At 39.3% G+C, this 25,130-nt stretch overlaps 1 pseudogene; it reads left to right on the plus strand.

Annotated features, from left to right (window-relative positions):
* Nucleotides 1-1,925: 1,925 nt before the first annotated feature.
* LOC107180277 lies at nt 1,926-23,057 on the plus strand (annotated as a pseudogene).
* Nucleotides 23,058-25,130: the final 2,073 nt, after the last annotated feature.

The raw sequence follows: 25,130 nt of genomic DNA on the forward strand, positions 1-25,130 counted from the left end.
TGACCTGAGCCAAAATCAAGAGTCAGAGGCTCAACTGACTGAGCCACCCAGGCACCCCTTAATATTGTATATTTTCACAACCAGGAAATTGAATTTGGTACAATACTATTTACTCAGGTGCTGATCACATTTGGGTTTGATCAGTTTTTATAACAAGCACTGACTTTTTCATAGTTTTATTAATGTATAATTGATACACAAAAAAACTGCACATATTTGATGTATACAACGTGATGTTTGGACATATGTATGCACCTATGATACCATCACCATAAATCAAGGTAATAAACGCATCCATCACCTCTAAAAGTTTCCCAGTGCCCCTTTGCTTTAAAAAAAAACAAAAACAAAAAACAATAAGGGTACCTGGGTGGTTCAGTTGGTTGAGTGTCTGACTCTTAATTTCGGCCTAGGTCATGAACCCAGGGTGTGGGGCTCCATGCTGAGAGTGGAGCCTACCTAAGATTCTCTCTCTCTGCCTCTGCCCCTGTGATCTCACTCTCTCTCTCTAAAAAGAAAAAACTTTTTTTTTTTTAACTTAGAAAAAAGAAAAAAGATGGGTACCTCAGTGACTCAGTCAGTTAAGCGTCTGACTTCAGCTCAGGTCGTGATCTTGCAGTTCATGAGTTTAAGCCCCAAATCGGGCTCTGTGCTTAAAGCTCAGAGCCTGAAGGCTGCTTTGGATTGTGCCTTCTTCTCTCTCTGCCCCTCCCCTACTTATGCTCTGTCTCTCTCTGTCTCTCAAAAAATGAATAAATATTTTTTAAAATTTTTTTAAAAAAGAAAAAGAAGAAAATTTCTGTTATAGAACATTTAACATGAAAACTGCCCTCTTAAGGCTTTTTTTTTTTACAATTTTTTTAGGTTTTGTTTTTTGTTTTTTTTTTTCATTATTGACAGAGAAAGAGAGCACAAGCTGGGGAGGGACAGAGAGAGGGAGACACAGAATCTGAAGCAGGCTCCAGGCTCTGAGCAATCAGTGCAGATCCCAATGTGGGGCCCAAACCCACCAACGATGAGATCATGAGCCGAGGTTACACGCTCAACTGGCTGAGGTACCCAGGCACTCTTACCCTTTTAAGTTTTTAAGTGCTCAACACCATATTGCTGATTACACACAATACATCCCACAGAAGATCTCTAGAACTCACAGATGTTGTATAACTATAACTTTATGCCCATTGAACATCCACTTCCATCTCCCCGTCCCCTGGCAATCACCATTCTCTTTTCTGCTTCTCTAAGTTTGACTATTTCGGAGACCTCGTATAAGTAGAATCATACATTATTTGTCCAAGTATTGATTTTTAAATGGATGCTTCACCATTTCCTCAAACTTTAGACATTAATAAACCCTATAATAACATACCTATAAGTCCCATTACAAAGTTCTGAGGAAGACTAATCTTTTTTAAAAATCTTTTTCGTGTTTATTTATTTTTGAGAGAGAGCATGTGTGAGCAGGGGAGGAGTGCAGAGAGAGGGAAACAGAAGATCCAAAGCAGACTCTGTGCTGAAAACAGACAGCCTGATGCAGAGTTCAAACTCACAAACTGTGAGTTCCTGACCTGAGCAGAAGTTAGACACTTAACCAACAGAGCCACCGAGGTGCCCCCTGAGGAAGACTCATCTTAAGCAGTGAACTTCCTAATTTTGTTTCCTAAAAGACCAGACCATGTATGCAAGGTAGTACATCCTTGAAGAAATTGTTTGCTAAAAGTCACATGACCATTGCAGAGGTTAAATTGCCACCTTGCAGATCTGACACATGTCCACAGTCACTGCAGACACTTTCCCACACAGGGTATCTATCACTTTGCACCTCTCAGCAATTTTGCTAAGCAGGAAGAGTTTGACAATTTCCATAGGTACAGAGTGAAAAAAGGGTTCTGTTGTGATTTCAGATGAGGATCTTTGAGACCACAATGAAAGTCAGAAGGTGTAACTACCAGGTTGACATTCATATCCTCGGGGATGATGTTCAGAACGTTTCACAACTGGTACAGCTTTCACCTACTGAAATAGCCATCCTAATGCCTCCCAGTTGAATATCAGCCCTAAAGAAACTAAGGCACAAGGATATACATGTATGGTAAATCATAAAGGTAAACTCTGAATCCACATCTTAAAACCCCTAAGTTTGTTTATAGGGGAAATCAGACAATTTTCCTTATAATAGCCAGTTAAAGGAAACTTTAAAATTATAAAATGGTTCAAGGTGCCTGGTGGCTCAGTCAGTTGAGCAACCAACTTCAGCTCAGGTCATGATCTCACAGTTGCTGACTTCGAGCCCCACGTCAGGCTCTGTGCTGACAGCTCAGAGCTTGCAGCCTGCTTTGGATTGTGTCTCCCTCTCTCTCTGCCCCTCCCCTGCTCATGCTCTGTCTCTCTCTCTCTCTCTCTCTCTCAAAAATAAATAAACATAAAAAATTTTTTTAATTATAAAATAAGAGTCACAAAACCCAAGGCAGTATTTCTAAGATAGTATTCCACAGAACAGCATTTTGCAATTAGCATATTATATTTATAGTCAGAAATTTACTTTTATTTAAAAAACATTACTTCAAAAATTTTAGAACATTAAATTGCACACACACACAAAGCTAGTCTATAGTTACAATTAATTCCTGAAAAAAAAATGTGAATAAACATGAGGCCCACCAAGGAGTTCAAAAATTTTTCACAGTTTTGAAATTTCTACAGATTAATTTTTTATTTTCTTATATGTGAACAACTGTTTTTTCTAACTTCTATGCATTTTATGAAATAACAAACCTTGAATTTTCTTAGTGTATTTATAGTAGATACATTCCTAATGCACACATTACAATTTACATTTAATAAAAAACATGGAATACAAACACATTAAATATGTGAGAATGGTAAAGATATATAGGAACTAGGCGTTCTTATCAGTGGAGGGAATGAACTGCTGCTTTTGAGGAAGACACTTAAGTACGTAGGAAGAAGCTATAAAGCTGTTTATGCCTTGGACCTCCCCTACTAAGACTGTTCTGAAGAAATAACCAGATATGCAAATAATGAGTTATGCATAGGAAATGTACAAGAATGGTGATCCCATCAGTGTTTATAGAGTGAAAACTCAGAAAGTCTACATGGCCAGCAGTCAGGGAATGTGTATATAAGTATGGCAAATATTTAAGAAACAATACACTAAAACCTTTAAAAACAACAACAACAACACTATTTTTAAAGAATATTTAAGGATTGGGGGAGGGGCACTGGGTGGCTCAGGTCATGATATGAGTTCAAGCCCCCGTGTGCTCATGTCTGCACTGACAACTCGGAGCCTGGAGCCTGCTTAGGATTCTGTGTTTCCATCTCTCTGCCCCTCTGCCATGCTCTCTCTCCCTTTCTCTCTCTCTCAAAAATAAATAAACATTAAAACATTTTTTTTAAGGATCAGGGGAAATCTTCAGGGGAAAAATCACCATTTTGTAACCCTTAGTAAACAAATGGATCTAGGCATATTGATTATCAATAGCTGCTTAAATCACAGAGAGTGAAACAGACATTATGTACCTTCATATGAAAGTCCACAATAATACCTTTTAAAACGTCTTGCCAGGGTGACCAGGTGGTTCAGTTGGTTAAACATCTGACTTTTAATTTCATCTCAGGTCATGATCTCACGGTCCTGAGTCGAGCCCCGCTTTAGGCTCTGTGCTGGGCTTGGAGCCTGCTTAAGATTCTCTCTCTCCTGAGGCACCTAGATGACTCAGTCGGTTGAGCGTCAAACTTTGGATCAGGTCATAATTTCATGGTTTGTGAGTTCAAGCCCCACATTGGACATACTGTTATCAATGCAGAGCCTGCTTGGAATCTTCTGTCTCTCTCTCCCTCTACCCCTCCCCCAGTTCGTGTGCGCTCTCCAAATAAATAAATAAATAAATAAATAAATAAATAAAGTCTTGCAGAAAAAATTCAAAAGTGAATCTGTTATCAAGATGGCTCAGCCCATTAAGCCTCCAACTCTTCAACGTTGTTTTTTTTGTTTTTTTTTTTATTTATTTTTGGGACAGAGAGAGACAGAGCATGAACAGGGGAGGGGCAGAGAGAGAGGGAGACACAGAATCGGAAACAGGCTCCAGGCTCCGAGCCATCAGCCCAGAGCCTGACGCGGGGCTCGAACTCACAGACCGCGAGATCGTGACCTGGCTGAAGTCGGACGCTTAACCGACTGCGCCACCCAGGCGCCCCAAGCCTCCAACTCTTGATTTCAGCTCAGATCATGATCTTGGGGCTCATGGAATAGAGCCTTGCATTGGGCTCTACACTGACAACGTGTTACCTGCTTGGGTTTCTCTCTCTCTTTCTTTCCCCCTCCCCTGCTCGTACTCTTGCACTCTAAATAAATAAACAAACAAACTTAAAAAAAAAAACAAACCTAGATCTAACAATTTAGGGAAACTAAAAGTAGAGGAGGTGTGTCTGGATGGCTCAGTTGGTTGATCTGACTCTTGATTTTAGCTTGGGGTCATGATCCCAGGTCAATCCCAGGGTTGTAGGATTGAGCCCTGTGTGGGCCTCTCCACTAAGTGTGGAGCCTGCTTGGGATTCTCTCTCTCTCTCTCTCTCTCTCTCTCTCTCTCTCTCTCTCTGTCTCCCCACCCCTGCCCCTTTCCCCTGCTTTCACAGTCTCTCTCTAAAATTAAAAAAAAAAAAAAAAATTGGGGTGCCTGGGTGGCTCAGTTGGTTAAGTGTCCAACTTCAGCTCAGGTCATAATCTCACAGTTTGTGGGTTCAAGCTCCATGTGGGGCTCTGTGCTGACAGCTCAGAAATTGGAGCCTACTTCAGATTCTATGTCTCCCTCTCCCAACAATGGTGCTTTGTCTCTCTCTCTCTCTCAAAAATAATAAACATTACAACATTTTAAATTTAAAAAAAAAGCAGAGGAGCATATTAACTCCACCATGGCAACGCAATCAGCATAATCTAGATGTGAAAAACAGTGGGACAAACAACCTGGTTTCTGTTTTTAAAAAAAGGTCATTTTGAAGGAATAAAAGGAGACTAAATAGAAAGCTATAGATTAAGAGAATTTTAAGTGATAGATCAACCAATTGTAATGTGTGGACTTCCCAAGGATCTTGATTCAAATAAAGAAACTGTAAAATATACATATGGCAATCAGAGAAATATGAAAAGTAGATATTTTATAATATTAAGAAATCATGAATAATAAAAAAGGAATTTTAATTATTTGGGGGGGGGGGGGGAAGTCTATCTTGACCAATGAAAATGGTCCAAAATCAGAGAAAGCAGTTCTAAGAGGGAAGTATATAACAGTACAGGCCTACCTCAAGAAACAAACATAAAAAAGGCTCAAATAAACAATCTAACCTTAGGCCTAGATGAACTAGAAAAAGAACAAACAAAGCCCAAGGTGAGTAGAAGGAAGGAAATAATAAAGATCAGAGCAGAAATAAATGACTTAGAGGCTAAAAAAAAAAAAAAAAAAAGAAAGAAAGAAAATCAAAGAAACCAAGAGCTGGTTCTTTGAAAAGATAAACAAAGTTGATAAACTGTTAGCCAGGCTCATCAAGAAAAAAAGAGAAAGAACCCAAATAAATAAAATCATAAATGAAAGAGGAGAAGTAACTGACACCACAGACATGCAAAGGATTATAAGAGAATAGCATGAACAATTGTATGCAAACAAATTGGACAACATAGAAGACATGAATAAATCCCTAAAAACATACAACCTTACAAAACTGAATCAGGAAGAAATAGAAAATCTGAAGGGACCAATGAGTAAAGAAATTGAATTGGTCATAAAAAGATAAGATTTTTTTGGTCACCAAAAAATAAAAGTCCAAGAACAGATAGATTCACAGATGAATGCTACCAAATATTTAAAGATTTAATAGCAATTCTCTTCAAACTATTCCAAAAAAAATAGAAGAGGAAGGAAAGCTTCCAAATACATTCTAAGGGCCAATGTTATCCTTATACTAAAACCAGACAAGACATCACAAAAAGAGAAAACTACAGGACAATATCCCTGCTGAACATAGATTCAAAAATCCTCAACAAAATATTAGCAAACCACATTCAACAATACATTAAAAGGATCATTCACCACAATTAAGTGGGATTTATTCAGGAATGCAAGAATGGCTCAATTTATAAATCAACCAGTGTGATATACCAATTCAACAAAATAAAGGATAAAAATCATATGATCAAGTCAATCGTTGCAGAAAAAGCAGTTGACAAAATCAACACCCATTCATGATAAAAACTTTCAACAAAGTGGGTTTAGAGGGAACATACCTCAACATAATAAAGGTCATTAAAAAAAAAAAAAAAAAAACACAGCTAACATCACACTCAATGGTGAAAAACTGAGTGCTTTTCCTCTAGGAATAGGAATAAGACAAGAATTTACACTCTTGTCACTTGTATTCAACATAGTGTTGGTAGTTGTAGGGATAGAAGTCAGAGAGAAAAAGAAATCAGAGACATCTATACTGGTAAAGAAGAGATACAACTGATTATTTGCAGATGACGTGATACTATACATAGAAAATCCTAAAGACTCCACCAAAAAAAAAAAAAAAAAGCTACTAGAAGCAATAAATGAATTTAGTAAAGCTGTAGGATGCAAAATTAATACCCAGAAATTGATAGCATTTCCATACACTAATAACAAAGTAACAGAGAAATTAAGAAAGCAATTCCATTTACAATTGCACCAAAAAGAATAAAATACTTAGGAATAAACTTAACCAAGGAGGTGAAAGACTTGTACTTTTTGAAAATTATAAAACACTGATGAAAGAAATTGAAGATGATACCAAAAAATGGAAAGATAGTCCATGTTTATTGATTGGAGGAATTAATAGTTTTAAAATGTCCATACTACCCAAAGCAATCTACAAATTCAGTGCAATCCCCACCACAATACCAACAGCATTTTTCACAGAAACAGAAGTAATATTAAAATTTGTGTGGAACCACAAAAGACCCCAAATAGTCAAAGCCATCTTTTAAAAAAATGTTTTTAAGTTGATTTATTTATTTTGAGAGAGAGAGAATGAGACAGAGCACATGAGCAAGCACAAACAGGGAAGAGGCAGAGAGAGAGGAAGATAAGAATCCCAAGCAGGCTCTGCACTGTCAGCACGGAGCCTAACATGGAGCTCAAACTCATGAAACATGAGATCATGACCTGAGTCAAAACCAAGAGTAGGACGCTTAACTGAGCCAACCAGGCGCCCCTAGGCAAAGCCATCTTGATAAAGAAAATCAAAGCTGTAATTATCAAAATTCCAGATTTCAAGATACACTACAAACCTGTAGTAATTAAAACAGGATGGTATTGGCCCAAAAATAGACACATAGATTAATAGAAGAGAATAGAGAGCCCAGAAATAAATCCAGGTTTATATGGTAAATTTATCCATGACAAAGGAGGCAGTCTCTTCAACAAACGGTGCTGGGAAAACTGGACAGCTACATGCAAAACAATGAAACTGGAACACTTTGTTACACCATACACAAAAATAAACTCAAACTGGATTTTAAAGACTAAAATATGAGACCTGAAACCTAAAAGTCTTAGAAGAGAACACGGGCAATAATTTCTCTGACGTCGGCCATATACAGCAACACTTTTCTAGGTATGTCTCCTAAGGTAACGAAACAAAGGCAAAAATAAACTCCTGGGACTACATCAAACTAAAAAGCTTTTGCACAGTGAAAAAATCATCAACAAAACAAAAAGGTAACCAACTGAATGAGAGAATATATTTACAAATGATATATCTGATAAGGGGTTAATATTCAAAATATAAAGAACTTATACAACTCAACACCAAAAAAACAAAATCCAATTAAAAGATGGGCAGAGGACCTGAATAGACATTTTTCAAAAGAAGATATGCAGATGGCCAACAGACACATGAAAAGATGCTCAAAATCAGAGAATGCAATCATCTAATCATCTCATCATCAGAGAAATGCAAATCAGTAGTACAATGAGCTATCACCTCACACCTGTTAGAATGGCTAAAACAATAACAAACAAACAAAAAAGACAAGAAATAACAAGTATTGGCAAGGATATAGAGAAAAAGGAAACGTCATGCACTATTGGTGGCAATGTAAATTGATATAGCCACTGTGGAAAACACTACAGAGATTTCTCAAAAAATTAAAAATAGAAATATTGGCGCACCTGGGTGGCTCAGTCAGTTAAGTGTCCAACTCTGGATTTTGGCTTAGGTCGTGATCTCACTGTCGTGGGACAGAGCCCCTCCTCGGGCTCCATGGTGAGCATGGAGCCTGCTTGAGAGTCTCTCTCTCCCTCTCTCTCTCTCTCTCTCTCTGCCCCTGCTCTGCTCACACATGCACACATGCACACTCTCTCCCTCTCAAAAATAAATAAACATTTTTCATAAAAATAGAAATACCATATAATCCAATAGTTTCACTACTGGGTATTTACCCAAAGAAATAAAAACACCAATTTAAAAAAGTTACATGTGGGGCGCCTGGGTGGCTCAGTCGGTTGAGCGTCCGACTTCGCCTCAGGTCATGATCTCGCGGTCCGTGAGTTCGAGCCCCGCGTCGGGCTTTGTGCTGACAGCTCAGAGCCTGGAGCCTGTTTCAGATTCTGTATCTCCCTCTCTCTGACCCTCCCCCATTCATGCTCTGTCTCTCTCTGTCCCAAAAATAAACTTAAAAAAAAAAGTTACATGCACCTGTATATTTATTGCAACATTATTTACAATAGCCAAGGTATAGAAGCAATCCAAGTGTCCACTGATAGATGAATGAATAAGGAAAATGTGATATATGTATATATGATATAATCTTGCACAGCCATAAAACAAGATGAGATCTTGCCATTTCCAACAATATGGATGGACCTAGAAGGTATTATGCTAAGTGAAATAAGTGACACTGAGAAAGACAAACATATATCATATAATTTTACTCATACGTGGAGTCTAAAAAACAAAGAATAAACAAAACAAAACAAATAGAATCAGACCTATACATACAGAGAACAAACTGATGGTTGCCAGAGAAAAAGGGGGTGGAGAGATGGGCAAAATGGGTGAAGAGTGGGAGGTACAGGTTTTCAGTTATGAAATGAGTAAGTCACGGGAATAAAAGTCACAGCATAGGGAATATGGTCAATGATATTGTAATAGCACCCTATGGTGACAGATGGTAGCTACATTTGTGGCGAGCGTAGCATAACGTATAGAGAAGTTGAATCACTATGTTGTACACTTAAAACTAATGTATCATTGTCAATTATTTTTTTAATTCCTATTATTTAGAGAAACATACTGAAATATTTATAGATAAAATGATGATATGAAGTGATGGTTTGGGATTTGCTTCCAATATCCCTGTAGGAAGGGGGAATGAGTGGGGCAGAGATAAAACAAGTTTATCTGCAAGCTGATAACTATTGAAGCTGGAGGATAGGAATATGAGGATTCATTGTCTCTTTTTGTACATGTAATTTTCTATAATACAGTTAGTTAAAAAACTAGTACTATAGACTCATAGTTAAAAAAAGGCCAGTAGACTTGCAAAAGAGTAAGGAGATTTCCTGGACCATATTTTTTATAGCTTGTAATAAATAAACAACCTATAAATAGCTATATTTAACTCTTATGCTACTGTAAATTTTGATATAAACAAATTCACATACTGGGAAAATTGCCTTTTCAGGTTATATATCATGAATTTGGATTTAAAAAATACATCAATATAGAAATCATGCCCATGATCAAGTGAAAAGACTAAAGACTAATGCCTGTGAAACTTTGCCATTCTCAGGATATAAGGCAAATCTTTCCCAAATCATTGGCACTAACCCCAAACGTTAGTCCAGAGCCTTAAACAAGGTCTTCCTCTAGAAATTAAGTATGATCCTCATTTAGTTCACTGTAGAATCTTTCTCCCAAGTAACTCAAGTTTAAGAAGAAAAATGCAGATTTTCTGGATCTGTTTAGAATCACCTGGGTAGATAGAGTTGTTTATTCTTTCATTTCATGCACACTTACAAAGCCCTAAAATGTGACAGGTTTCTGTGATAGGTCTTGGGGGCACAGTCCTGTCCATTAATTATCTGCTAGGGAAGACAGAAAAGTAAAGAGGCAAGTAGCACAAATAATTTTTTTAATGTTTGTTTTTGAGAGAGAGAGACAGAGCATGAGCAGGAAAAGGGCAGAGAGAGACAAAGACACAGAATCTGAAGCAGGCTCCAAGCTCTGAGCTGTCAACCCATAGACCGACGCGGGGCTCGAACCCACGAACCTCGAGATCATGACCTGAGCCAAAGTCGGAGCCACCCAGACACCCAGCAAATAATTATTTTATCTGGATAAAGTTAATTTAATTTGAAGGAGGAAACTGGTTTACAATAATTGTTTTCTAGTCATTGCCAGCTTACCTAATTGCTTTAAAACACAACTACCTCCTACTCCTTAAGTGTTGGGCAAACAATAGCTAGCAGATTATGGGAAAGAAAAAAAATGGTATACATACACAGCCAATTAGGGAAATAGTTATAAATTCCTACTTTGGGAGTCACTACGGTTTTGTTTTTTTTTTTCTTTTCAGTAGAAAAATCCCTAGAGTAAATAGAATGGGAGCTGGCAATGAGGAGTAGTTAGCCTGAAAATAGTTAATTCTGAAATCAACTAGGGTTGGAAGGAAAATTTTGAGGCATAAAATCAACTCAAAAAATGGAGATTAAGGGTTTTTTGGGTTTTTTTGTTTTATTTTGTTTTTTACTGTTGGTGTGGGTGTCAATAGATTCAGCAAACACCCAGAAATTAAAAGCACTAGGAGACTCTTTCTTATTATGAGGCTCTTACTACCTTCCATAAGGAAGCTTAAGCATTTGTACTGGGAGGGTGAGTAGGGAGTAGAAGATAATGTTTTTACATTTTTGCCTCTATATGCATAAAATATCTTTGGAGGAATTCACACAAAGCTAGAAACATTTCTTTCATGGAGGGGGATTAGGAGGCTAGGAAATGGGTGAAAGGATATTTTTTTCTCTAAAACCTTTATGCCTTTTGGGGTGCCTGGGTGGCTCAGTCAGCTGGGCATCCAACTCTGGAGTTTGGCTCAGGTCATGATCTCACAGTCGTGAGACAGAGCCTGAGGGTCAGGCTCATTCTCTCTTTCCCTCTCCCTCTGCCCCTCCCCTGTTTCTGCTGTCTCTCTCTCAAAAATAAAAATTAAAAAAAAAAAAAAAAAAGACATTGTATTAAAAAAAAAAAAAGAATTTCCCAATTCTCTGGCAAAAATCTAACTGTCAAGGGGAAAATAAGGAAGGTAGGCAAATACATTTGGGATTTCTGACTTCAAACTTTTTTTTTAATTTAAATCCAAGTTAGTTAACAAATGGTGTAATAATGATTTCAAGAATAGAATCTAGTAATTCATCACTTACTTATAACACCCAATGCTCATCCCAACCAGTGTCCCCTCTAATGCCCTTTTCCCATTTAGCCCATCCCCCACCCAACACCCCTCCAGCATCTCTCAGTTTGTTCTCTATATTTAAGAGTCTCTTATGGTTTGTCTCCTCTCTGTTTTTATACTATTTTTCCTTCCCTTCCCTTATGTTCATCTTTTTAATATCTTAAATTCCATGTAAGAGTGAAATCATGATATTTGTCTTTCTCTGATTGACTTATTTCGCTTAGCATAATACACTCTAGTTCCATCCATGTTAGTGCAAATGGCAAGAATTCATTATTTTTGATCACCAAGTAATATTCCATTGTATATATATACATACATACATAGATACATATATATTTTCTTTATCCATTCATCTGTCGATGGCCATTTGGGCTCTTTCCATACTTTGGCTGTTGTTGATAGTGCTGCTATAAACACAGGGGTGCATGTGCCCCTTCAAAACAGCACACCTGTATCCTTGGATAAATAGCTAGTAGTGCAGTTGCTGGGTCATAGGGTAGCTCTATTTTTAATTATTTTACTGTTTTCCAGAGTGGCTGCACCACTTTGTATTCCGACCAGCAGAGCAGAAGTGTTCCTCTTTCTCCACATCCCCGCCAGCATCTGTTACTGTCTGAGTTGTTAATGTGAGCCATTCTGACAGGTGTGAGGTGGTATCTCATTGTGGTCTTGACTTGTATTTCTCTGATGATGAATGATGTTGAGCATTTTTCATGTGTCTGTTAGCCATCTGGATGTTTTCTTTGGAAAAGTGTCTATGTCTTTTGCCCATTTTTTCACTGGATTACTTGTTTTTTGGATGTTGAGTTTGTTAACTTCTTTATAGATTTTGGATACAAACCCTTTGTCTGATACATCATTTGCAAATATCTTCTCCCATTCTGTTGGTTGCCTTTTAGTTTTGCTGATTGTTTCCTTTATTAACCAGAAGCTTTTTATCTTGATGAGGTCCCAATAGTTCATTTTTGCTTTTGTTTCCCTTGCCTCCAGAGACATGTCTAGTAAAAAGTTGCTGCAGACGAGGTCAAAGACGTTGTTACCTGTTTTCTCCTCCAGGATTTTGATGGCTTCCTGCCTTATGTTTAGGTCTTTCATCCATTTTGAGTTTATTTTTGTGTATGGTATAATAAAATGGTCCAGGTTCATTCTTCTGCATGTTGCTATCTAGTTTTCCCAGCACCATTTGCTGAAGAGACTGTCTTTTTTCCATTGGGTATTCTTTCCTGCTTTGTCAAAGATTCGTTGACCATACGTTTGTGGGTCCATTTCTGGGTTCTCTATTCAGTTCCTTTGATCTATGTGCCTGTTTTTTGTGCCTGTACGACTATCTTGATGATTACAGCTTTGTAATACATCTTGAAGTCTGGAATTGTGATGCCTCCAGCTTTGGTTTTCTTTTTCAGGATTGCTTTGGCTATTCAGGATTTTCTCTGGTTCAATACAAATTTAGGATTGTTTGTTTTAACTCTGTGAAGAATGTTGGTGTTATTTTGATAGGGGTTGCATTAAATATGTAGATTGCTTTGGGTAGCATTAACAATTTAACAATATTTGTTCTTCTAATCCATGAGCATGGATTTTTTTGTTTTGTTTTTTTTAAGAGAGAGCATGAGTGGGGCAGAGAGAGAGAAAGAATTTTTATTTTGAGAGAGAGTGAGAGAGAGAGAGAGAGAGAGAGAAGGCATGCATATGGGGAGGGACAGAGAGAGAGGGAGAGAGAATCACAAGCAGGCTCCGTGCTGACAGCAAATCATGAGATTATGACCTGAGTTGAAATCAAGAGTCAGACGGTCATCTAAGTAAGCCACCCAGATGCCACCCGACAAAGAGAGAATCTTAAGCAGGCTCTAGGCTCACCATGCAGCCTCATGCAGAGTTCAATCCCATGACTCTGGAATCATGACCTGAGACCAAATCAAGAATCGGATGCTCAACCAACTGAGCCACCCAGGTGGCCCTGACTTCAAACTTATTTTTTAAAATATTTATTTGTAGGGGTGCCTGGGTGGCTCAGTCGGTTGAGCATCTGACTTCGGCTCAGGTCATGATCTCATAGCTTGTGAGTTTGAGCCCTGCGTCAGGCTCTGTGCGGACAGCTTGGAGCCTGGGGCCTGCTTTGGATTCTGTGTCTTCCTCTCTCTCTGCCTCTAACCCACTCGCATTGTCTTTGTCTCTCTCAAAAATAAATAAACATTAAAAAATACATATTTATTTGTATTATTAAATGTAAAGAATTGAATTGAATTGATTCACCAATAGTCATAAGGATTGTCAGAGAGTATTCAAGTTCCTACTTGAAATTTTAGCTGTACTTAACAGCTCAGTCAACAATTCTTTACCTAGAATTCTCTTATGTAACACTACCGAAACATAGGTTCAAACGACTGCATTTTTTTTTTTGAGAGAGAGAGCACATGTGAGTGTGAGCAGGGGGAGGGGCAGAGGGAGAGGGAGACGGAGAGAATCAGAGAGAATCTTAAGCAACCTCCACACCCAGCCCGAGCCCAACTTTGGTGCAACTCTGGGCTCGATCTCACAACTGTGACATCATGACCTGAACCGAAATCAAGAGTCAGATGCCACCCAGGTGCCCCCAAATGATTGCATTTTAAGGTAAATATCAATTGTTCCAGGACACACTGTAGTCATCAGAGAACAAAGCTCTGGAGTTAAGCTCTCTGGGTGGTTCCACCAGTTTTGAGTAGGTATCTCATCTACAGATAAAGACTATTAGAAAGATCACATTTCTTTTTTTTTTTTTTAACGTTTATTTATTTTTGAGACAGAGAGAGACAGAGCATGAACAGGGAAGGGGCAGAGAGAGAGGGAGACACAGAATCTGTAACAGGCTCCAGGCTCTGAGCGGTCAGCGCAGAGCCTGACACAGGGCTCGAACTCACGGACCGTGAAATCATGACCTGAGCCGAAGTCGGACGCTTAACCGACTGAGCCACCCAGGCGCCCCAAGATCACATTTCTGAGACACAGAGAGCATTAATTTTAAATGTTAATTAACATTACCGTTACCTCTTTCATCTTACCTGAAATTAGCATGGCACTTCCAAGTAACTTCTGACAAATTTACTTTTTCTCCCAAGAACAAACCTACTATAGGTTCTCACACAGAATAGGATTGTTCTTTAAGACTCAGCTTCTTATATTAACCTTAGGGATATTTATAATATATTTTTTAAAAATTCTATTTAGCAACTGCAAAATAGTTTGATTTTGGTATTTCTCATCTGTTCCTTTCAAAATACTTAAATGGTTTTCAAAAACTTACCTCCCAAATAAGTGATTTCTTTGTTTTTTTTTTAGTAGCCCACAAAAAAATCAATTTAAATAGTTAAGACTTTGAATATTTTGTCAGTTTTGTCTTAATCTAATTTAAAAAAATTTTTTAATGCTTTTATTTTTGAGAGAGAGAGAGAGAGAGAGAGAGGAGCAGGAGCAGGGGAGGGGCAGAGAGAGAAGGAGACACAGAATCTAAAGCAGGTTCCAGGCTCCGAGCTGTCAACACAGAGTCCGCTGCGGGGCTCGAACTCACCAACTGCGAGATCATGACCTGAGCCAAAGTTGGATGCTCTACCAACTGAACCACCCACCCACCCTTGTCTTCATCTAATTTTAAGACCATTTTGGAGATAAGGTTTCCCTTTTCATCATTAGAGATCATTCCATCTGCAAGACAGAAAGGTATTTTATAAACAGCAGAACAAAACAATTTGTGCTCCTATTAATTCCATTCTGTAAATTAACAAACGTCAATCTTTTCTTTTTTTCTAGGAGAGAAAAGCTGTCAATTATCCTACAATGCCTCAGTGGATTCTTGAGATGAGCTGCAACTTTTTGGAAAGAAAACAGCGCTCAGTGACGCAGAGTTCTTTGGGGGAAAATGCTGGTAATGTGTGCCATTACCTTGATAATTTCACTCAAGTGCCTGCAGAATCTGACTCTTATACCCTGAAAACTTCAAGGTTAGCTTAAGCAGGTTCAGATTAATCAGTTCAAGGGGGTTAGTGTATAAAGACCGAGTGTCAACGTTTGGATTTATAATAAAAAATATACTGGGGCACCTGGGTGGCTCAGTCAGTTGAGCATCCAACTTTGGCTTAGGTCATGATCTCACAGTTTGTGAGTTCGAGCCCTGCGTCCAGCTCTATGCTAAAGGCCCACAGCCTGGAGCCTGATTCGGATTCTGTCTCCCTTTCACTCTGCCCCTCCCCTGCTCACACTCTTTCTCTCTCAAAAATAAATAAACATTTAAAAATATACCTGTACAGAGACTAGATACTCAAGTTAACATGCCTGAACATTCTTTTCCAATGGGCACACTTCCATGGGAAGAAACAAAAATCATGATCACAAGATTGAATAGTGGACAGGGAAATGGAACAAAGGGAATAAGTTAAATACGCTGAATGATTGCTAGTAAGAGAGCTTGATGAGCCCACTTTCAAACATGGGTTAGATTTGCCCCAGAGAAGAGATTTCTCAAGCATTGCAAGTAAGTTTCTTCTCTGAGCAATGTTGAATGAGCACAGCTAAAATTTTCCTTAGGAATTTCCTTTTTCTTGTTTTAAAGGATAATCAATTCCGCTTCTGATTGACATTTGTTCTTTAGCTAATGAATTCAGTTTAGCTTCTGTCTTACAATCCTTGAAAGCTTTTTTTTTTGTTTAAGTGACATCCCTATTTGAAATCAGGATATATCATTTTTTTAATTAACTCCAAAAGATCGAATTTTATTTCCTTTATTTATAATTAGTATTTGGGTTTCCCCATCCCTATCATGCCCACACATATATAAATCTGCCCCTATTATATGATCATCACCACTAATTTTACAATTATATAAAATTAGGATTGGGACTGTAAAAGCTTCTTTTTGAATACTCAGGCAAAAATGTTGATTTTATTGTAAGAAAAGATATTCTCAGAACTGCTGAGGACTTGTAAGAATACCATCTTTATAATTTATGAATTTTAATAGATTTTTAAGTTTTACTACCACTATATCTAAATCCTAAATTTTGATTGTTTGCAGTGTGGACCTCATATAGTAGAAAATAGAAATGGTCTACTTTGTCTTCACAGAGTATAGGAAAGGACTAAGAAAATCTTTGAGTAAAATATGTTTAAGTAAATACACACATATTCATACACTTACAAATATACACACATTTATATTTATAACAGTTGCATCCTAAAACTGGAAAAAATATTTCAAATTAATGTTTTTTCTTTTCTCTACCACTTATTCTTTTTGCATGAAATGTGATTACAGGGACTAAAAATTACAAAATAAAAAGCTAACTTCTTAGCAAATGATTTACAGATATTTCCTATGGATACAGCAGCTACTTTCTTTGTAAAATAGATGTTTGATGTTGAAAGAAGACCTAAGAGTATTGTTGCCTAACCATATAGTCATTCTCATACAACAGCTATAATTTAGTCCTGACTGGCTCCTTGGAATCATTTGCATGACCCAGGATGAAAAAAATACACCTTAACATCGAAGCTTTGAAAAATAACCAGGAAATTTAGTCAAAGTAGGGGGCACAAGTGATAAACTCACAACATCATCTACTTAGGCCAACCCTTTTCATTTGTACATAAGAATGAAATGTAATCTATTATATATAAAATATGAGAACGATATACATTATAGCTCTCTCTCTTTAAGCTGTATCTGGAGAGGCAGTATCTGAATGAGAGCAGTGCTGGAGGCAGGCTACCCTGTGAAATTTCCTGTACCACCATTTGAAAGTTGTGCGATTTGGGGCAAATTAGTTCTTATTTTTGTACTTCAATTTCCTTATCTTATATAATTTGGGTGATATTAGCACCTGTTTTATTGGGTCATTGTGAGGCTGACATGGGGCAACAGAGAGAGAATTGGGCATAGTCCCTGTTGTAAAGGAGGAAAAATTTTACCCATCTTAGGTTTCTGGCTGAGACTCTAATAAAAAGACAGATTAACAAGAGAAAAACATGGACGAGCATGGCGCCTACCATACTTTCCAGAAACTCTACTGGAAAGTAACTGAAAATGGCAGCTTAGACTTCCAGCTTAGGTAGCACCTTCAACAAAAGGCAATAACGGGGGTGCCTGGGTGGCTCACTCAGTTAAACTATGACTTCAGCTCAAGTCATGATCTTGCCCTTCCCAAGTCTGAACCCAGCATCTGGCTCTGTGCTGACAGCTCAGAGCCTGGAGCCTGTTTCAGAGTCTGTGTCTCTCTCTCTCTTTGCCCCTACCCCGCTCGCACTCTGTCTCTGTCTCTGTCTCTCTCTCTCAAAAATAAATAAACATTAAACATTTTTTTCAAAAAAGGTAATAACTGAAAGGCAAAAAAAATCAGTTTTTGGTTTCCCAAGTCAGCAAACTGAGGAAGACAAACATATGAGAGAAGAACAACGGAGTAAGATTTGTTCACAGATTCCTCCAGTCTCTGATCTGACAAGGTCTTCTTTCCTCCTGGTACAGGGAAGGTATGGTTCACACGGGAGTTTTATCTCCTGCTTTCAGCAAGAAAAAGAAGGGTCAGACTGTCCTTGCACCTACTCTTAAGTGCTCTTAATTCAAAATAATCAAATATGCCAAAGTGGCATATTTTGGGTGACATATTCTGGTTTCCTTCACTGTCACACAATAGGACAGGATTAAGTGCTGGCAAGGAAGTAGAGTAACGAGATTCTTATCTTTTACTGGTAGGACTATAAGCTGGTGTGCCCACTTTTGAAAACTGTTCTTACTAAATTTAACACATACTTACTACATGACCCAGAAATTCTACTCCCAGGTATTGAGAGAAATGAAAACTCCTATCCACCAGAAATGTTTTCATTACTGTTTAGAGCAGCTTTATTCTTTTTAATTTTTTTAGTGTTTATTTATTTTTGAGAGAGCGTGAGTGGGAGAGGAGCAGGGAGAGAGGGAGACGCAGAATCGGAAGCAGGCTCCAGGCTCTGAGCTGTCAGCACAGAGCACGATGTGGAGGTCAAACCCACAACCTGAGATCACAACCTGAGCTGAAGTTTAACTGACTGAGCAACCCAGGCACCCCAAGCAGCTTTATTCTTTTTTTTTAAATGTTTATTTATTTTTGAGAGAGAGAGAGAGAGAGAGAGAGAGAGAGAGAGAGGGAGAAAGAGAGAGAAACTGCCAGCAGGGGAGGGGAAGAGAGACAGGGAGGCACAGAATCTGAAGCAGGCTCCAGGCTCTGAGCTGTCAGCATAGAGCCTTACGGGGGGCTCGAACCCATGAACCATGAGATCACGGCCTGAGCCAAAGTCGGTCACTCAACCAACCCAAGCGGCTTTATTCTTAGCTGAAAACAACCCGAATATCCATTAAGAGTGGAATAAATAAATTGTGATATGTTCATACTACTCAGCAAGATGAAGGAACGAATACCTGGAGCACACAATGGCATAGATAATCCCACAGACATTATTCTGATTAAAAAAGAAGCCAGATACTAGAAAAGTACATACTGTAAAGTTCTATTTATATAACTTTCAAGAACAGGCCAAACTACTTTTTAGAGATAAAACAGAAGTTACCTCTTGTAGAGTAGGAAAAAGGGACCTGAAAGGGCCACAGGGAAGCTTCAGGGGTGACAGGTGACAGCAAAGGTCTACAGCTTAATTGGGATGTGAGTTACACAGGGGCATAAATATCTATCAATGCTCGTCAAACCATATTCTTTTTCTTTTTTTCAGTGTATTTATTTATTTTGAGAGAGAGAGAAAGAGCAGGAGCAGGGGAGGGGCAGAGAGACAGAATCCCAAGAAGGCTTTGCACTGTCAGCACAGAGCCTGATTCAAGGCTTGATCCCACAAACTGCAAGTTCATGACCTGAGCTGAAACCAAGAGTTGGATACTTAAGTGACTAAGCCACCCAGGTGCCCCTCATCAAACTATATTCTTAAGATCTAAGCATTTCACAGTTGTAAAAGCTAAGAAGAGTTCTATTTTACATCATCTCCTTTATTTAAAAATTTTTTTATTTGACATTTATTGATCATTTATTTTATTCCAAACAGTTTTACATATGCTTTGTTACAAGTATTCTCCTATAACTTTATAATGAGTCTAAGATTTAGGTGTTATTATTATATAGAAATATATTATATATTGCTGGGAAAGCTTAAGTAACTTAACCTAACTCCCACAGCTACTAAGAGATGCTGCTAGGGTCAGATGTCTTATCACTTACAATGCTCTCCTCTCTTCCTTACTTCAGAACGAGCTTATGATTCAATCCCATAACTAGAACAAATCATTTTTAAAAAAAAAATTTTTTTAATGTTATTATTTGAGAAAGAGACAGCAGAGGAGGGGGCAGAGAGAGAGGGAGACACAGAATCAGAAGCAGGCTCCAGGCTCTGAGCTGCCAGCACAGAGCCTGACACGGGGCTCCAACCCACAGGCCACAAGATCATGACCTGAGCTGAAGTCACCCGCCTAAATGACTGAGCCATCCAGAGCCCCTAGAACAAATTGTTTTAATTGTAGTTCACTATTACATGTACTTTTAAGAATTATTTTTTTAATCTTGACATAATTTCAGACTTCTGACCTAAAGAACTATGAGATAACAAATGGGTATTGTATTAAACCACTATGTTTGTGGTTTTCTTACAGCAGCAATAGAAAAATAATACAGATGTCTGGCTCTTGTTCAGCCTGGGCATCAGTCACCGCCAAAGCCCTTCCATTCAGGATGATATGGTAACCCTCAAACAGCTAGTGCCATGCAATATCCCCATTAAATGTTAAATACACTTTTTGAAAAATAAAAAAATATTTTACTCAAGGATCTTTTGGTACCTAGAAGCACAAAGCCATTCAAGCAATCCAAATGTTTTCAACCTTTATATATTGGGGCACCTGGATAGTTCGGTCAGTTGAGCATCTGACTTTGGCTCAGGTCATGATCTCGTGGTTTGTGGGTCCAAGCCCCACATGGGACTTTGCAACTGACAACACAGAGCCTGCTTGGGATTCTCTCTCTCTCTCAAAAATAAATAGAGAGAGTGAGCAGGGGGGGGGCATAGAGAGATGGAGAGAGAGAATCCCAAGCAGGCTCTGCACTGTCAGTGCAGAGCCCAACACAGGGTTCAAACCCACAAACTGTGAGATCATGACCTAAGCCGAAACCAAGAGCCGGATGCTCAACCAACTGAGTCACGCAGGCACCTCTCAAGCAATCCAAATTGAAGGGAGTTTGTTGTAAGAATATCAGAGGAGGGGCACTGGGTGGCTCAGTCGGTTAAGCATTCGACTTTGGCTCAAGTCATTATATCACGGTCCGTGAGTTCAAGCCCCTCGTAGAGCTCTGTGCTGATAGCTAGGAGCCTGGAGCCTGCTTCAGATTCTGTGTCTCCCTCTCTCTCTCTGACCCTCCCCCCCATTCATGCTCTGTCTCTGTCTCAAAAATAAATAAACCTTAAAAAAAATTTTTTTAAGAATATCAGAGGAAATCTCATGGACCACCACCACAGGTAACGAACCTAGCCATTACACAAAAGAAAAGGGATCGAATAGCATTTCTGGAAAAGGTTTCCCTCATAGCTTCAAGCAAGAGTAGAGTGAGAATAAGTATAAAATAATGTCAACAAATTAGTTAAAATTAAATGCTTCCTTTCTCTCTATACTCTGCACATTCATGGCTCATTTGATATAAAACCCTCTATAAATTTGGTTATATAGGAGCTATGCAATTCAAGCTTTTAAAAAAGATCTAGCGTGGTGATGCTGGTGGGAACCAGAGGAGAAAGGATGTGTAGTACCTTGGATGGAAGTAGAATTCACAGGTCTTTATGACGGATGCGGTGTAGGGGTGAGAGAGAAAAAAAACCACATGAGAGTCCTAGGATATTAGCTCCTCCATAAGCTCCAAGAAGATAAATATCAAATCTTTATTTTCCTTTTCCTTGTACCTACAGTATTCAACACATAGTTTAGTGTGAGATATTTGTTGTTCACTGATAGAAAACCACTACGTATTTTTTTACTAGAATTGTTTTTAATTTTAGAGAGAGTGAGGGCACACTCACAAGCAGGGGAGAGGGGTAGAGTGGGAGAGAGAGAGAGAGAGAAAGAATCTTAAGCAAGCTCTATGCTCAGCATGTAGCCCGATGCAGGGCTCGATCCTATGACCCCAGGACCATGACCTGAACCAAAATCAAGAGTCTGATGCTCAACTGACTGAGCCACCCAGGTGCCCCTATTTTTGTTTTAACTGAGGGACTAACATGATCATATTTAGGATTTAGATAGCTAGCATTGATAGGGGAGAGGATGAACAAGGCTGAGAGGTATCTATCAAAATCCAGTCTCCTTTTCTTCCTGAGAATACAGCTATACTAGAGTTCCCAGCCGCTATTAAGTTAGGTACAGTTATGCAAGCATGCTGTATCCAAAGCAATGTGAGATGTACCAAACCCACATCAGTACACATTAGGCTGAACCTTTTTCTACTTTCTCTTTCCAGCAGCTGCAATATGCACATGGTGACCCTGCCTCTACTGCACAAATAAATAAAAGGTCCTAGCAGTTGACAGAAACGCAAGATGGGAGGAGTTTGGATCCCTGAATCACTACATAGAGGAGAGTTACCTGCTGACTTAGAAACCTACTCTGAAATGAGATGAGAAATGAACTTATTGTTCTTTCAGAGGTCTACTTTTTTCTGTCAATGTAGTCATCCTTATTAATGCAGGGTGGGAGCAATGCTAGTGCAGAGTATGTTGTGGAGTCTGCTGGGGTCTTCACCACCATGGAGAAGACTGTGGTTCACCTTAAGGGTGAGGCCAAGAGGGCCATCATCTCTGCCCCTTCTGCTGATTCCCTCATGTTTATGATGGTCATGAACCATGAGAAATATGACAACTCCTTCAAGATTGTCAGCAATGCCTTCTACCAACTGCCTGGCTACTCTGGCCAAGGTCATCCATGACAACTTTGGCATTGTGGAGGGGCTCAGGACCACAGTTCATGCCATCACTGCCACAGTCTTCTACTGTGGACAACCACTCTGGGAAGCTGTGGTGTGATGGCCAACAGGCTTCCCAGAACATCATCCCTGCTTTATTGGAGCTACCAAGGCTGCTGGCAAGGTCATCCCTGAACTGAATGGGAAGCTTACTGGCATGGCCTTCTGTGTCCCCACCCTTAACATATCAGTCATGGATCTGACCTGCTGCTTGGAGAAAGCTGCCAAATACAAGGACATCGAGAAGGTGGTGAAGCAGGCATCGGGATGCCCCCTCAAGGGCATCCTGGACTACACTGAGGACCGGGTCATCTTCTGCTATTTCCACCTTTGATGCTGGGGCTGGCATTGCTCTCAATGACCACCTTGTCAAGCTCATTTCCTGGTATGACAATGAATTTGGCTACAGCAACTGGGAGTGGACTTTATGGTCCACGTGGCCTCCAAAGAGTAAGAGCCCCCTGGACTACCAGCCTCAGCAAGAGGAAGAGAGAGGCCCTCAGCAGCTGGGGAATCCTTGTCCCAACCCATCCCCAAACACACTGAGAATCCCCTGACCTCCACTTTCCATCCCAGACCCCCTGAAGAAGGGGAGGGGCTTGGGGAGTCCTACCTTATCATGTACTATCAATAAATGATACTGTACCCAACAAAAAAAAAAGTAAAATTTTAGCTATATTTTCTCTTCCCTCCTCACACTATCAACTAGTGTGAATAATAAAATTACATTAAAATGGAGCAGCAGGGAGGGTTTAGATCTCTTGACTTTTGCTTGCAATTTACCTGAGACAATTGCCTGCACCTATTACTCTGTGGTTTATTTCCCTCTTTCCCAAGCATTAAATTGTGTTCTCTTCAGCCTGGGTCATCCAGAAGGGTTAGAAGACTGGCTGATATTTATAGGTGTGCCCAGTGTTTGCTGGAATTTTACTTCTTATCTAAAGATAAGCTGAAAACATAGGATATTTAATAAGAAGAACTCAATATAATAGAAGACAAAAAGAAAAAAATTGACATTTGCTAAGAATGATTACATGCCAAACCCCATGTGGGAGTCTACTTTAATACCAAGAGTTGTTTGTTAAGTAACTCTTAACCTTAAGATTATAATTCATATTTCCTTGTTTGGTGTAGGAAATTTTATCTGTTCCCTGTGCATATTAAGGGAAATTAAACTTAAATTTACTCATTAATCTTGCAATGTTTAGCTACTATGTCTTTATAGATCTGGTTATAATTAACTCAATCAATATAAAGGACTATTTAGACTATCTTCAGTTAAGGAAAAAGGCACTTATATTCCTTTTTAAATCAGTTATGATGCACATAAAAATAAATGGCACATGAGGTGCCCAGGTGGCTCAGTCGGTTAAGCACCTGACGTTGGCTCAGGTCATGATCTCATGGTGCGTTGGTCTGAGCCCTGAGTCTGGCTCTGTGCTGACAGCTCAGAGCCTGGGGTGTGCTTCAGATTCTATGTCTGTCTGTCTCTCTCTCTCTCTCTCTCTCTCTCTCTCTCTCTCTCTCTGCCCCTCTTCCACTCACACTCTGTCTCTCTCTCTCTCTCTCTCAAAAATAAATAAACATTAAAAAAAATTTTAATAAATGGCATATTATAGAACTTGACTCTTTTTTCTGTGACTGTTTCCTGAACCCACAATTCTCCCAGCACAATAAACTTATCTATTAACTCTTATTTGAAAAAATTTTAATGCTTATTTTTGAGAGAAAGAGAGAGAGGTGGGGGGGGGGGGGGGAAGAGGGCAGAGAAAGAGGGAGAGAGAGAATCCCAAGCAGGCAGGCTCTGCACTGTCAGCACAGAGCAGCCCAGCAAGGGGCTCCAACTCACAAACTATGAGATCACGACCGGAGTCAAAATCAAAAGTCAGTCACTTAACTGACCGAGTCACCCAGCTGCCCCTAACTCTTGTTTGAAATGTGTTTAATTATTTCATCACAGAATCCTCATGGCAAGTATGTTAATAAACTAAGAATGTTGCCTTTCAATGAAATTTCTGGGTCAAGTGTTACCTGGGCTATGCTAATGCAAATGTAGCCCTTTTTCTTTTTTGCAAAGGATGAGGTACAATTAAATTTTTTTTTTTAACGTTTATTTATTTTTGAGACAGAGAGACAGAGCATGAACGGGGGAGGGTCAGAGAGAGAGGGAGACACAGAATCTGAAGCAGGCTCCAGGCTCTGAGCTGTCAGCACAGAGCCTGATGCGGGGCTCGAACTCACGGACCGTGAGATCATGACCTGAGCCGAAGTCGGACGCTTAACCGACTGAGCCCCCCAGGCGCCCCAGGACGAGGTACAATTAAAATATTCACCATATTTGGGGCGCCTCAGGACGAGGTACAATTAAAATATTCACCATATTTGGGGCGCCCCAGGACGAGGTACAGTTAAAATATTCACCATATTTGGGGCGCCCCAGGACGAGGTACAGTTAAAATATTCACCATATTTGGGGCGCCCCAGGACGAGGTACAGTTAAAATATTCACCATATTTGGGGCACCTCAGGACGAGGTACAATTAAAATATTCACCATATTTGGGGCGCCTGGGGGGCTCAGTCGGTTAAGCATCCGACTTCGGCTCAGGTCATGATCTCACGGTCCGTGAG

This window comes from Panthera tigris, chromosome D4 (assembly GCF_018350195.1).
Source record: "Panthera tigris isolate Pti1 chromosome D4, P.tigris_Pti1_mat1.1, whole genome shotgun sequence".
In the NCBI taxonomy this organism is placed as follows: Eukaryota; Metazoa; Chordata; class Mammalia; order Carnivora; family Felidae; genus Panthera; species Panthera tigris.